This window comes from Amblyomma mixtum, chromosome 3, assembly GCF_055824585.1.
Source record: "Amblyomma mixtum isolate Tamu chromosome 3, ASM5582458v1, whole genome shotgun sequence".
In the NCBI taxonomy this organism is placed as follows: domain Eukaryota; kingdom Metazoa; phylum Arthropoda; class Arachnida; order Ixodida; family Ixodidae; genus Amblyomma; species Amblyomma mixtum.
The window spans coordinates 335,730,368-335,743,760 of record NC_143014.1 but is presented as its reverse complement, the minus strand read 5'-3'; the positions used below and the strand labels follow the sequence as shown (position 1 = coordinate 335,743,760).

The 13,393-nt window shown below is 50.0% G+C and overlaps 1 pseudogene across 1 annotated transcript in view; it reads left to right on the top strand.

The window, feature by feature from the left end:
- Positions 1-2,108: 2,108 nt before the first annotated feature.
- LOC149356047 (calsyntenin-1-like) overlaps positions 2,109-13,393 on the top strand; it is a 43,549-nt pseudogene continuing 32,264 nt past the window's right edge. Inside the window, exon 1 of the transcript XR_016291616.1 lies at positions 2,109-2,326. The product of XR_016291616.1 is annotated as a calsyntenin-1-like (transcript). The remainder of the gene's footprint in view (positions 2,327-13,393) is intronic.

Sequence of the window (13,393 nt, the reverse complement as noted above, 5' to 3'; positions counted from 1 at the left end):
CGTGGCGGCTGCATTTAGATGAAGCCGAAATACAAAAACGCCCTTGCGGTGTGCGATGTTATAGTGCCATGTGTACCCTTTTGTAGCTTCGGTACGTTAGGCCTCACAAAACTTTTGCGGCGCTTTAAACCACCATTGTTTTACACTTTTTATAAAATCCCGCACAAAAGAATTTTCAATACCTTGTGTTTGGCGCATGATAGCCTTAGATGCTTATGCGACACTAAACACAACACAACGCAAAGATGCAGATTGTTTTTCAACGTTGTTGCATTTTGATGTCAAGTAGTTTTTCGTAGTTTTCAAAGTACAGCATGCCTCCCCCCCCCCCCCCCCCCTCTAATGGTGGCAGAAATATTTACAGGTCGTGTAAAAAGGCGCTGTTAGGCAATAAATTCCCACTGAGTTATGAATGTGACGAAGTACTATGCGAAACAATGCTTGGCCTCTTTGAGGTCAATGCCTTTTTTGAGGTGTATCCGCAGGCAAGTCATTTCGACGAAAAGTGCGTTCTCGGACTGAACTCTTCAGTTCATTCCGAGCTAAATAAGGCGCTTCGGGAAGCGCAGCGTGCCCGCCACGGTCACTGCTCCCGCCCATCCTCCTCCTCTGCTGGAGCTGCACCCCCTTGAGCTTTGCACCCGGCTGCGCACCTCACCTCCGTCGTGACGCCGCTGGGCACACGGTCTGCAACGCGGCACCGGAACGCTACTGGGGCAAGGTACAGCTAAGCACAACGCCACCTCGCCTTCTTACTGCTGATAACAGCGGTGCGGGCTAGTTTGTGATCGGTAGTAAACGTAAACTGCGGTAAACACATGTAAGAAAGACGACGAAGCTCGTAAAAAGGGCGCATCATGCAGACCAGCCTTTCGAATGTCCTTGGAAAGTCTTGCCTCACTTGATTAACGAATGTGTCTCAAGGCAGATTAGAAGTCGAGCGGCTATACCAACAATCTGTTTTGTGCTGTAGCTGAGGGCATCTTCAAAAAACAGAAGGTCGACAGTGACAGCGTGATCAAAGAAAAACCAGAAAAAAAGGGTTGTAGCCTTGCCATACAACCATTCTTTGCCTCACAATATCATCAAGATAACATGGAGAGTGAACGTAAAAGTCGTCCTGTCAGCACCTCAAAAACTAAGCAGGCTTTGCAGGCTGACGAGCCCTTCAGAAAGTGAAAATGTAGGCTGCGAGACACGACATGCCAACAAGTATGTTTACTACATGTGTTGAGGGTATCGTCTATGAGGTACCGTTGTCATGCGGCTGTTTCTCCGTGGGCCAGAGCGGACGATTTGAGTACGAACGTCTGCGAGAGCATGCCAACAGTGTGCGTGAGATGCGTGGAACACTTTCAGTTCATTGCCGCGACTGTGACTTCGAGGGTGGCAGCCACTGTGCTCCGGATTTCGCACATTCTGTGTTGACAGCCATCGGAATCTATGGAGATGGACAGGACATATAGTGGCTGCGTAAGTGCACCATCAGTCGCATTTCCGAAAAAAGTAGGTTATGTATCTCAGAATAAACTACGAGAATGACTTTCATTTCGCATTGTACGCTATTTGTGATGGTGTCTTTTTTGTTACCTTTTCATGTCGCTATATATTCTTACCTATCTTTGTAATAAAATTTAGTTGGAAGTTTGCGCTCGTCCGTCGTCTTTCTTACGTCCATGTGTTTACCGCGCTTTACGTTTACTCAGCAACTATCCTGTGGAAGCAGCCAGCTTGACGCAATGAACCACACGGAGACACGGAGAGGACACATACGTCATGTGGTTCCAATTACCCTGCTTTGCCCCACCGAAGTGCGGCCGTCTTCAATTTCCGGTGTCTCCTCACGTGCCGAGCGCCGCCGCGGCGAGCAGGGTCTCGTTCCCGGTGGTTCTCCTTTGGCGTGCCTCCTCGCGCGTCGGGTGATGATGAACAGGTGTCGGCAACACGAGGGCCGCCACGAGTGCCGAGAGATTATCACATGCGATCCTACCGCAGTCTGCGCTGCTTCGATGGCATCCTCCTCACCCTCAAACACGTGACGGGGGCGTGTCCACAAGGGAGGGGAAGTGTTGTGCGCAAAATTGAACGTTTCAGGCCGCCGTCAGCGAGTGCGGCCGACTCTCCGCTCTTGGCGGTGTACGTTATGTAAATAAACCCAGTCGTGTTCTTTCACCATCACACAACTCCTTCCCTCAGCGGCCCTACTGTCCTGGTGTAAAGAGCGTCATTTTGACCAAGATTCTGTCGAGCCGCTACACCGAAACCCCCATCCAACACTGTTGCTAGGCGGTGAGATGAACCGGGTAACAAGGTGCTGCATCTGCGGGTGAGTGTTGGTTTTTGGTTTGCATCCTCGAGGCTTCAAATTCTGCGTTGATGTTTTAACTGCTGGTTGATAGGATGTCTGTAGCACAGGGGTACAGTAGCTCAGAATCACGATGAGCGAGCAAGACCAGCATTTAAATGCAGCGACCACAGACATGACGAGGTTGTCGAGGGCAGGACTGTTGTTCTTGTGCGATGAGTTGCGCGTCGCTCTGGATAAAAAGTATTATTCAGGTAATCAAGAATCCTTGAACGGAGTAAGAGGATGATTGTGAGATTGCTTGGGAAAATGTGCAACGTTGGGTAAATGACCAGGACAGAGAAAGGTAAGACGCAGAAGTGAAGCGGCTTAAACTCCAGCTTGAGATGCAGCGAAGGGCAGCCCTCACCGGGAAAGGCAAAATCTTGGAGAAATGGAGTGAGGCTACTTCTCAGATTATATTCACAAAGTCTGTGACTGTAGGCGAGTTGGTTAATTGCGACACCACGAGGGAAGCGGCAGAGAACGCGTCTGACCGGTAGGTGCTCCAAGGAAAGCCGCAGTATCCGAGGCCGTGTTCGAGCTAGGCAGCCGCAATGCCGATAGAGAGCATTCAGAGAAGGGGCCTACGAGACCCGACTGCGAGGATTCCCCTCCGAGGAAGGTAGGAGTGGCAACGGAGACCGTTAGTCGGGTAATTAAGAGTGAAGCCCTTTCAATTGAATTGCTACAGGCGTCGAACCTACAAGCCCGCGAAAAGGGAGATTTCTCCAAAGGTGCAGGTTTCAGAAGAGAAACAAAGCGAAACCGTTCAGTGTGTGTGAGTCGAGGCAGCTGCGAGTCAAGGCGTCACTAGAGCATCAGTGAAACAGAAAGCGGTGTGGCTACTTCAGCGAAGCTGGCTTATGAAGACTCATGACGGTTGATAAGCAGGCGAGGCGGAAGAGAATTACCTTCAGTGGAGCAAACGGCACAACTCGCAGGAAGCTGAAGGTCCGTCTGTCAGCTGTGTGGAGCTGGAAATGCTGCGAAGACAAAGTGGCTAGTTTTGAACCGGATGAAGGTTTCCGAGGTGCGATGAAAGAACTAGAAGCTAGTTCTGATCTGGGGACACACGCTCAGCAGTCTATGCGCAGAATAGGAAAACGGACAAAGGCGAAGGGCAAACAGAGAAATCGATTCATTTGTGCTCACAGCTGCTGATGTGAGCAAAGAGCGGAAGGCGGTAGAACCCGAAGTTTTCCCGTGGTGCGCAACTGTAACTCGCGGACAGGGTTCCTGGCCAGGCGACAGGCACTGGTGCTTCAAAAGCTGACCGCAATGGCAGGAAATTAAAAACGAATTTTCCAGGCATGCATGTCAGAAGCCCATGGAAATCCGTCAGTTCGCGAGAAGAATCAAATTGCGCTGTCCTGGGTCAAAGACGGCAAGAGAAAAGGCAAATCGCTGTGCGAGCTTCCTTGCGCGTGACTTGAGGGGGAACTATCGTGGATATATGCTGATTCCCCGAACACTCCAGGAGAGAAAGACGCGTGTGCGGGATTTTTCTTGGGAAGCAGCCAGACAGGAGCACAGCCGAAGAGTCGGACTCGAAGCGATAGGGGGAGCGGGACAGTACTTGTTGCAGCCTGTTGTCGACAGCAATTATGGGCTTTGCAAGCGCTACCAAAGACCTCTCCTCTTGTCGAAAGGGCGGAAAGACGCTAGCGAAGGCAAAGAGTGGGTTGGCTTCCTCTCCCTAAGCCCCTGTAGCTGAAGAGGTGGTTAGTCCGCGGCCCCGACGCGCGCGGCTGAAAAGGCCATTGTTTGAGCGCGGCAGAGGGAAATCACCTTTGTCATAGATCGTGCCTGTACTTGGCCATTTCAGGTAGCCGATATCGTTTTGTTATTTCACGTAAGGCTACTAAAGAAAGGCTACCGATTAGGTTGAGTTTGCTTTTGTTTCCCACTTTCGACGCAGGAAGTTTACATGCATGGGCGTTTCAAACTTCGTGGAGATACCAATGGCATGTTGCTGAGTAAAGGCGAAAGTTGGGCGAGTTGGTGGACGTTCATGATTAAAAAGTAGCGCGAAGGAATCATTAAAGTAAGATAGGACGACGCAGACAAGCGTTATCTTAGCGCGGGCGTGCGTTGCCCTGTCCGTCTCTATTTCTTTCAGTATTACAGAAATCTTAAAATTGGAAAGGCAATTAAAAACGGACTAATGAATATACGTTGATTAAACTGCGCACACTGCACTACTATATTTTCCTCCCCAAATGGTGAAAATATTGATGCTGCGCGCTCCGATAAGCGACAGATATTTGTGCCGAAAATAACTAAGTTTCGATGTATTTAAAAGGCCGCCTATCACAAAAATTCAACGAGTGCACATGCCGAAATGTAAAGTAACAGACTAATGTCTATTTTACGTGTAGTCCAAACGAAACTGTCCTAATTTATGTAGTTTCTTCAGAAAAGTTCTCTGAAGTAGGTCATGTCGAAGAAACTATACCGAATTGATCATCTGCCATGCCACCTCTTCCGCAGATGTTAATGCAGTTACGCTCCAGCGGTGTGCATCAATTGACAGTGCACATTGAGCTTCCAGACGATGCCTACACTACGCTGTTTGAACAAGAGCATCGCGCACAATGATCGCGCGAACAATGCCTAAAAGGCAGCATTCGCGCTGCCGGAGTGGTACCCCCGCTTGCGGCACTATAGGTGAGGCCTCGCGAAAAGAAAAAAAAAGAGAAGTGCCTGTATTTGAAAGTGGTCTGAACAGTTTTCTTCTAAGGGATCTCATTTGCGTACTCACATTTATCGCCGCGCAAATAGTTTGTTGATCGTGTTGTTCTGAGATTAAGCGAGCGAAACGAAGCTGTCGAAGTATGTGGACAATTGCTGTAGCAATGCTATGTATAGATGGTTTTTACGAGTTGCAGAACTCAGACAATCAGTTTAAGGAAGAATTGTGCCAGTATGCGAATGAGTATGGCGGCAGAGTTTCGTGAGACGTACCCGCCGTCTGCTATCCCAGTGTTGCCATACTGTAGTGTTGCCAGACTTGCGCAACTCCCAGTGTTGCCAGGCTATAGGAGGTATTCACTGAGGCCGCGCTACCAGACGGCGCGAGCGTCGTCACGGCAAGCGCGCCATGTTTGCGGTCGTTTTACGCCGCCTCGCGCAGTGCCACGGTACGCCGTAAGGTATACCGGCCTAAACTGTTAGTGATCCGTAACATATTTGTACGTTGTTGAATACGTCAGTGACCACTTTTCTTTGTGGAGCGCGTATTGTGCATGAAGTTTGCAGCAGAATTCTTCTGCGCCGTGATATAACCGAGCTGCCTCAACTCGGCAGCAAAACTGGCTGGCTGCGCTGCACGCAAGAATGTACACGACTTGCAGCTTTTAATATCAGTTGATAACTGTCAGCTAGTCATGCAGAGCACATCGTGGATAAACAACACGATTAATTACTGATATTCCAAAACTGCCGCCGCAGAAATTGATAATTCAAGCGCCTGTAGTACGCGAACTGCTGACGCTTCTCAGACGGTCTTTCAGCAGAAAGGCAAAGCGTCATAGCTGCCTTATTTACACGACAGAACGGTGAAACAAATACTGTCATGCGCTCGCAGCACGAACGGCAGACACAGCGAGAATGTATTGCAGTTTTGATTGTAGCTACGTAGCGCTGCTTCGTATGCACAAGACGTCTAGCGCTTTCGCAGCAACGCAGTGTGCAGCCATTCCGCTAGATTCAGTGGTAACACGTCACTTTCAGCAGGTAGAGATGACAAGTTAAGCTACAGCTAAGTGAACAGACCCTTCGAATTACTCACCTCTTCAAAAACGGCACTTCGGCCGTCGGCACCGCGGACGTCAGCACCCTCAGCACGGCTCTTGGACTCACCCGCTTGTCAAGTAATTGCACCCTCTCATAGGTTTATATCCTTTAATTCCTTGGCCTGCCAGCAAACTTAAGCCGTGCACAAGGTGGGCCTCGATACCGGTGAATTCAACGCGCGGCAGCAGTCCTGTACGTCTCACACTGCGCCGGCGCCTCCGCTTTCTTACGGGCCGACCTTTTCACAAAGTGGAACCTTTTGAGCGTGGCCGCTCTTTTCTGCTTCGCGCAGTACACGGAACACCCTGTCAGTAACGCGGTGTTACGGGCCGGACAGTAGTTATCTATGGCGAGACGCGAAATACACTCACATTTCACACATCACCGGCTATTTAACGCTGCGGCTGGCTGCGGCGGCCGCGCGCGCGACCACGAACATGGCGAATGCCGCGCCGGCCGCTAGCGCCCCTTGCGGATGACGTCATGTGAATACCTCCTATAAGGTTGCCAGATTGTGAATTAAAACCCAGTGTGGCCAGACTATTTGTTCCCTCTCCCTTTTACATTCTCCTCCGCCTACAGCTACGCTGTCGCGCCGGAACAGCCCAGCTCGTAAGAGCAGCCTTGCCCGGAGTGGCCGCCGCCTGTTCGCCAAGCGACTTTTTTAGAGACTTGTCGAGCAGACGGGTACCACAGACGAAATCTGCCGATGCGTGGCCCCAGTGAGCGTATTAAGACGAGAGAAACGCGTGATTTTGTTGAAATAAGCGTGCTATGCTCAAATTCACTTGTCGAGCAGACGGGTACACCACACGAAATCTGCCGATGCGTGGCACCAGTGAGTGTATTAAGACGAGAGAAACGCGTGATTTTGTTGAAATAAGCGTGCTATGCTCAAATTCACTTGTCGAGCAGACGGGTACACCAGACGAAATCTGCCGATGCGTGGCCCCAGTGAGCGTATTAAGACGAGAGAAACGCGTGATTTTGTTGAAATAAGCGTGCTATGCTCAAATTCACTTGTCGAGCAGACGGGTACACCAGACGAAATCTGCCGATGCGTGGCACCAGTGAGTGTATTAAGACGAGAGAAACGCGTGATTTTGTTGAAATAAGCGTGCTATGCTCAAATTCACTTGTCGAGCAGACGGGTACACCAGACGAAATCTGCCGATGCGTGGCCCCAGTGAGCGTATTAAGACGAGAGAAACGCGTGATTTTGTTGAAATAAGCGTGCTATGCTCAAATTCACTTGTCGAGCAGACGGGTACACCAGACGAAATCTGCCGATGCGTGGCCCCAGTGATCGTATTTAGACGAGAGAAACGCGTGATTTTGGCGAAATAAGCGTGCTATGCTCAAATTCACTTGTCGAGCAGACGGGTACACCAGACGAAATCTGCCGATGCGTGGCCCCAGTGAGCGTATTAAGACGAGAGAAACGCGTGATTTTGGTGAAATAAGCGTGCTATGCTCAAATTCACTTGTCGAGCAGACGGGTACACCAGACGAAATCTGCCGATGCGTGGCCCCAGTGATCGTATTTAGACGAGAGAAACGCGTGATTTTGTTGAAATAAGCGTGCTATGCTCAAATTCACTTGTCGAGCAGACGGGTACACCAGACGAAATCTGCCGATGCGTGGCCCCAGTGAGCTTATTAAGACGAGAGAAACGCGTGATTTTGTTGAAATAAGCGTGCTAAGCTCAAATTCACTTGTCGAGCCGACGGGTACAACAGACGAAATCTGCCTATGCGTGGCCCCAGTGAGCGTATTTAGACGAGAGAAACGCGTGATTTTGTTGAAATAAGCGTGCTAAGCTCAAATTCACTTGTCGAGCCGACGGTTACAACAGACGAAATCTGCCTATGCGTGGCCCCAGTGAGCGTATTTAGACGAGAGAAACGCGTGATTTTGGTGAAATAAGCGTGTTAACTTGAAGCACTGGTCATACTCATCCTGGTCACGGCACCAGTTAACTTGAAACTCTGATCCTCCTGGTCACGACGCCAGTTAAGTTTCTCCTCCGGATCGTCGTCGGAATGGCCGGCTCGTCTATGAATGTGGTTAGCTGTTCGAAGGGCACTTCGCGCCAGTGGCTGTCCCAGAGATTGGTTTTAGGGGGGGCGGACGAACTTCCGTATAAAAAAAAATAGACAATTTTTTTTATCTACATTTTATTTGTACAACTTTTGCGCGTTTTTTTTGAAAATTAAATGATGAACGATATAAATGTTATACCATAACTCTTGCCTTGAATGTTAACGGCTACGTGAGAAATATTCATTTCGATGCCAGGGGGAAACAGGTCGTCGGATGAGACATCCCGCCACGGTGGGTCTAGCAAGGTCAATGCACCTGTCCGGGCATTTCACGAGTGTGATTGGCGGCCCTCATTACTCAGTTCGGGGAAGGAGCTTTGTTCCGCCTTTGGTCACCTCCGACAAGGCGGCTGGGCGGTGCGTCTTGTGAAGCCAACCGAAGGGACGATCCCCACGCTGGCGTCGCTGCGTCTCATGGTGGGATAGGTGGTAGCGGTTTATTTTAAAGAAAAAATAAAAAAAAGGCGAAGGAAAAGAATGTTGCCGGCCGCGTCAATTGCCATCTAGTATCGTAAGCACGCGAGCTGCAGCCGGCGGAGGTGAAAGGGAAAATATAGCGAGGAGAAGGACAGGGAAGAGCTTTGTATGCTATTTATAAAATACAAAAAGTAATCAAGTTCGCGCCGCTCGCGCGCAAATGTCCGGGCTCTGTCCGAAAGCAAGAGCGCGCGAGCGGCCACTGTGCACAATCGTTTACAGAAAACGACAAATTGTACGCAGCGTCCTGTGTCTAACTAATCGCGCGCGTGGCACACTGCACGAGCGGCCGGGGTGGGGGGGGGGGGGGGGCCTCGTACAGTCCGAGGTAGCACCTAAGGAGCGTGCATGCCACGCGTGCACTTCCTAGCGAAGAGCAAGCGGGAAGTCAAGCCCGCCTGCTCGCCCACGGTGGGATAAAGACATGAATGAGTAGGCTCCACGTCGCCCCGACGAGGTTGCTGGCCACCGCAACCGCATGTGAATGGCACCGCCGTCGTCGCCGCGCCGGCGCCAAGGCAAGACAACAGCGGGGCATGGCAGGGCCCCGATGCCTCGACAATAACTACGAATTTTAGAATTGTGTGGAATAAAACTGCCGCTAACGCGTTGAACGTACAAGGTAGTTGACTACTGGACACATCACAGACGAAAAAGGTTTGCTGATTTACGTCAAAAATCACATCTCGCCCTGTGAGAGCCCGAAAACGTACGTTCGGGAAGATATGCGAAGGCTTTTGGGGAAGGGGGGGGGGGGGGGGGGGGGGGCGAGCGCCCCCTCCGCCCTTCGGACCGCCACTGCTTCGCGCCTTCGTCCACTCGTCCGGCGACACGTAGCCGGATGGGGCAGCAACTCCAAACTTCTTGAGAAGAAAAACTAGTTTCTTGAAGACGGAAACAAAAATAAAGGCAACAGGAGAAAAAGGCGGTTAAAAAAAAGGCGGTTTGAAAAAGGGCTGTAGAAAAGCGGCCGAGATTGGGACTCGGCGCGCTCCTCTTCTTTGTTTGCAGCTGGTTTTAATACCGTCGATAATTGGGCGGAGCTTTATTAAATCTGCTCTCGCGCAATTTCAATCAATACTGCTGGAGTGGCACTGTAGGTACAAGTGGGCGGCGGCCAGTGCTCGCCAGAACCCGACTCTAGAGGCGCCAGTAATGTCCGCTGCTTAGCTAGACAGTCCGGGTTTTCAGAAGTCGCCGACCTTACTGACCCCCACCCACTTGAGAGCTAATCTCTTTTTAATAGGAAACGGTCGTCGGCCCCTTGGTCCCCGTTTCCCGCGGCCTTGGAGAGCGTCCGAAGCGCGCGACGCGCTGTCACCATTCCTAACCCCTCTAGACTTCCGATGGACACGGTAGTTACCGTCGAGAGGGGGAAGGAACCTACTGGCGCCGTAGGCGTCTAGCTTAACAGGTACCAACGACGTGTGCTCAGATTCACGCAACATTGACACTTTTAATTGGGGTAGGCAGTGTTGAACTGAATAACTGATAACGACGAAATTGTAGGCTGTGCTTGGTGAGCTTCGAAAAAAGTGCGAAATTCGGGCGTCGTCAGAAGCAGCCTTGCAGAAATAATTGCTTCATGTGCGCGCATCCTATTATTGCCCAGTCACTTCGTAGTGGCTAGATATTTTTTTCTTCTGGCAGTTAAGAATGCTCTGCAGCTCGTGCTGCGTTGAAAGCCGCATTCAGAACAGTAATTGTAGGAACGAAAACATCTTCGACCGAAGTCCGTCTTGATGGGTTTTTGAGATAGTTGAGAGGAAACTGACGCCAACCAATATTTTTACTTTTTTGCCCACCGTTTCGGGACCAACTTGGTCCCTTCTTCAGGGGTGACTACAGTGTGCCAGCAGCAGCGGGGTGCTGCCTTCGCTCTGCCTTTGTTAGCCCGTGGCGCAGTGCACTAACGCACGAGGAGGGAAGCGTTCCTGGAGTCCTATTCGTCGCCGCCTTTGTGAACCGGATGTCCCATGACTCCACATGTCGCCTCGAACGGTTTTTTTTTCGCGCAGATTTTAAAGGTTTATTAAAACGAAATACAAATGAGTTGTAAGTTTCATAAAAAAGTTAGTACAGTAGGAGGTCCCAAAGTGAAAACTGTCTGGGGAACCTCCCATCAGGAATACATAAGAAAAGTGCACAAGTTTGGCAGGGGAGATGGAACAAAAGTATACAATTAAGTTAAAACCTACTAGTGTAGTTTGCGCCAATTAATAAGTTATACAATAGTTAGTGGGCATAATTTAACAAAAATGGCATAAAACAGCAAAGCATAAGAGCAAGAGAAAGAACACAAAAAGACATCGGATAGCAATGGGCATTGAATAAATGCAGATATAAAACATAGGCGGAGGAAAAAAAAAGAGGTTCCAGATGAGTAACAATATGACCGTTCGCTGTCAGAGTGGGGAACAGAAAATAAGATTCAGGCAAACTTAAGCATGGCATGAAGCTGAATGGGTTGATGAGAGATGTTTTTTTTAGTAAAGTGTAGAAAGCGGACTGCGAACGTGCGGATTTGATTGCTAGTGGTAATGAATTCCAGGTTTTGATGGCGGAAAAAAAGCAGTTTGTTTTCCATAATTTGTACTCACTTTTGGTAGAAGCATATTGTTTTGTTCAGAGAATCTAGTGTTATTGCTATTAGCAAGGAAAGATGCGGAAAAACAGAGAAGTTGCTTTCAACAAAATCACGCGTTTCTCCCGTCTTAATACGCTCACTGGGGTCACGCATCGGCAGATTTCGTCTGGTGTACCCGTCTGCTCGACAAGTAAATTTGAGCATAGCACGCTTATTTCAACAAAATCACGCGTTTCTCTCGTCTTAATACGCTCACTGGGGCCACGCATCGGCAGATTTCGTCTGGTGTACCCGTCTGCTCGACAAGTGAATTTGAGCATAGCACGCTTATTTCAAGAAAATCACGCGTTTCTCTCGTCTAAATACGCTCACTGGGGCCACGCATCGGCAGATTTCGTCTGGTGTACCCGTCTGCTCGACAAGTGAATTTGAGCATAGCACGCTTATTTCAAGAAAATCACGCGTTTCTCTCGTCTAAATACGCTCACTGGGGCCACGCATCGGCAGATTTCGTCTGGTGTACCCGTCTGCTCGACAAGTGAATTTGAGCATAGCACGCTTATTTCAACAAAATCACGCGTTTCTCTCGTCTTAATACGCTCACTGGGGCCACGCATCGGCAGATTTCGTCTGGTGTACCCGTCTGCTCGACAAGTGAATTTGAGCATAGCACGCTTATTTCAACAAAATCACGCGTTTCTCTCGTCTAAATACGCTCACTGGGGCCACGCATCGGCAGATTTCGTCTGGTGTACCCGTCTGCTCGACAAGTGAATTTGAGCATAGCACGCTTATTTCAAGAAAATCACGCGTTTCTCTCGTCTAAATACGCTCACTGGGGCCACGCATCGGCAGATTTCGTCTGGTGTACCCGTCTGCTCGACAAGTGAATTTGAGCATAGCACGCTTATTTCAACAAAATCACGCGTTTCTCTCGTCTTAATACGCTCACTGGGGCCACGCATCGGCAGATTTCGTCTGGTGTACCCGTCTGCTCGACAAGTGAATTTGAGCATAGCACGCTTATTTCAACAAAATCACGCGTTTCTCTCGTCTAAATACGCTCACTGGGGCCACGCATCGGCAGATTTCGTCTGGTGTACCCGTCTGCTCGACAAGTGAATTTGAGCATAGCACGCTTATTTCAAGAAAATCACGCGTTTCTCTCGTCTAAATACGCTCACTGGGGCCACGCATCGGCAGATTTCGTCTGGTGTACCCGTCTGCTCGACAAGTGAATTTGAGCATAGCACGCTTATTTCAACAAAATCACGCGTTTCTCTCGTCTTAATACGCTCACTGGGGCCACGCATCGGCAGATTTCGTCTGGTGTACCCGTCTGCTCGACAAGTGAATTTGAGCATAGCACGCTTATTTCAACAAAATCACGCGTTTCTCTCGTCTTAATACGCTCACTGGGGCCACGCATCGGCAGATTTCGTCTGGTGTACCCGTCTGCTCGACAAGTGAATTTGAGCATAGCACGCTTATTTCTACAAAATCACGCGTTTCTCTCGTCTTAATACGCTCACTGGGGCCACGCATCGGCAGATTTCGTCTGGTGTACCCGTCTGCTCGACAAGTGAATTTGAGCATAGCACGCTTATTTCAACAAAATCACGCATTTCTCTCGTCTTAATACGCTCACTGGGGCCGCGCATCGGCAGATTTCGTCTGTGGTACCCGTCTGCTCGACAAGTCCCTAAAAAAGAAATTTCGTAACCGCCGCGGACGTGCTCTTTCGCTTGGCGAACAGGCGGCGGCCACTCCGGGCAAGGCTGCTCTTACGAGCTGGGCTTTTCCGGAGCGACAGCGTAGCTGTAGGCGGAGGAGAATGTAAAAGGGAGAGGGAACAAATAGTCTGGCCACACTGGGTTTTAGTTCACAATCTGGCAACCTTATAGCCTGGCAACACTGGGAGTTGCGCAAGTCTGGCAACACTACAGTATGGCAACACTGGGATAGCAGACGGCGGGTACGTCTCACGAAACTCTGCCTATGGCAGCAGAGACAGTGATGATGATGGACGACGGAAAAGCAGCCAAGGCTTCGAGGCACTCGGGCGGAGCGGCCGCCTGCGTGGG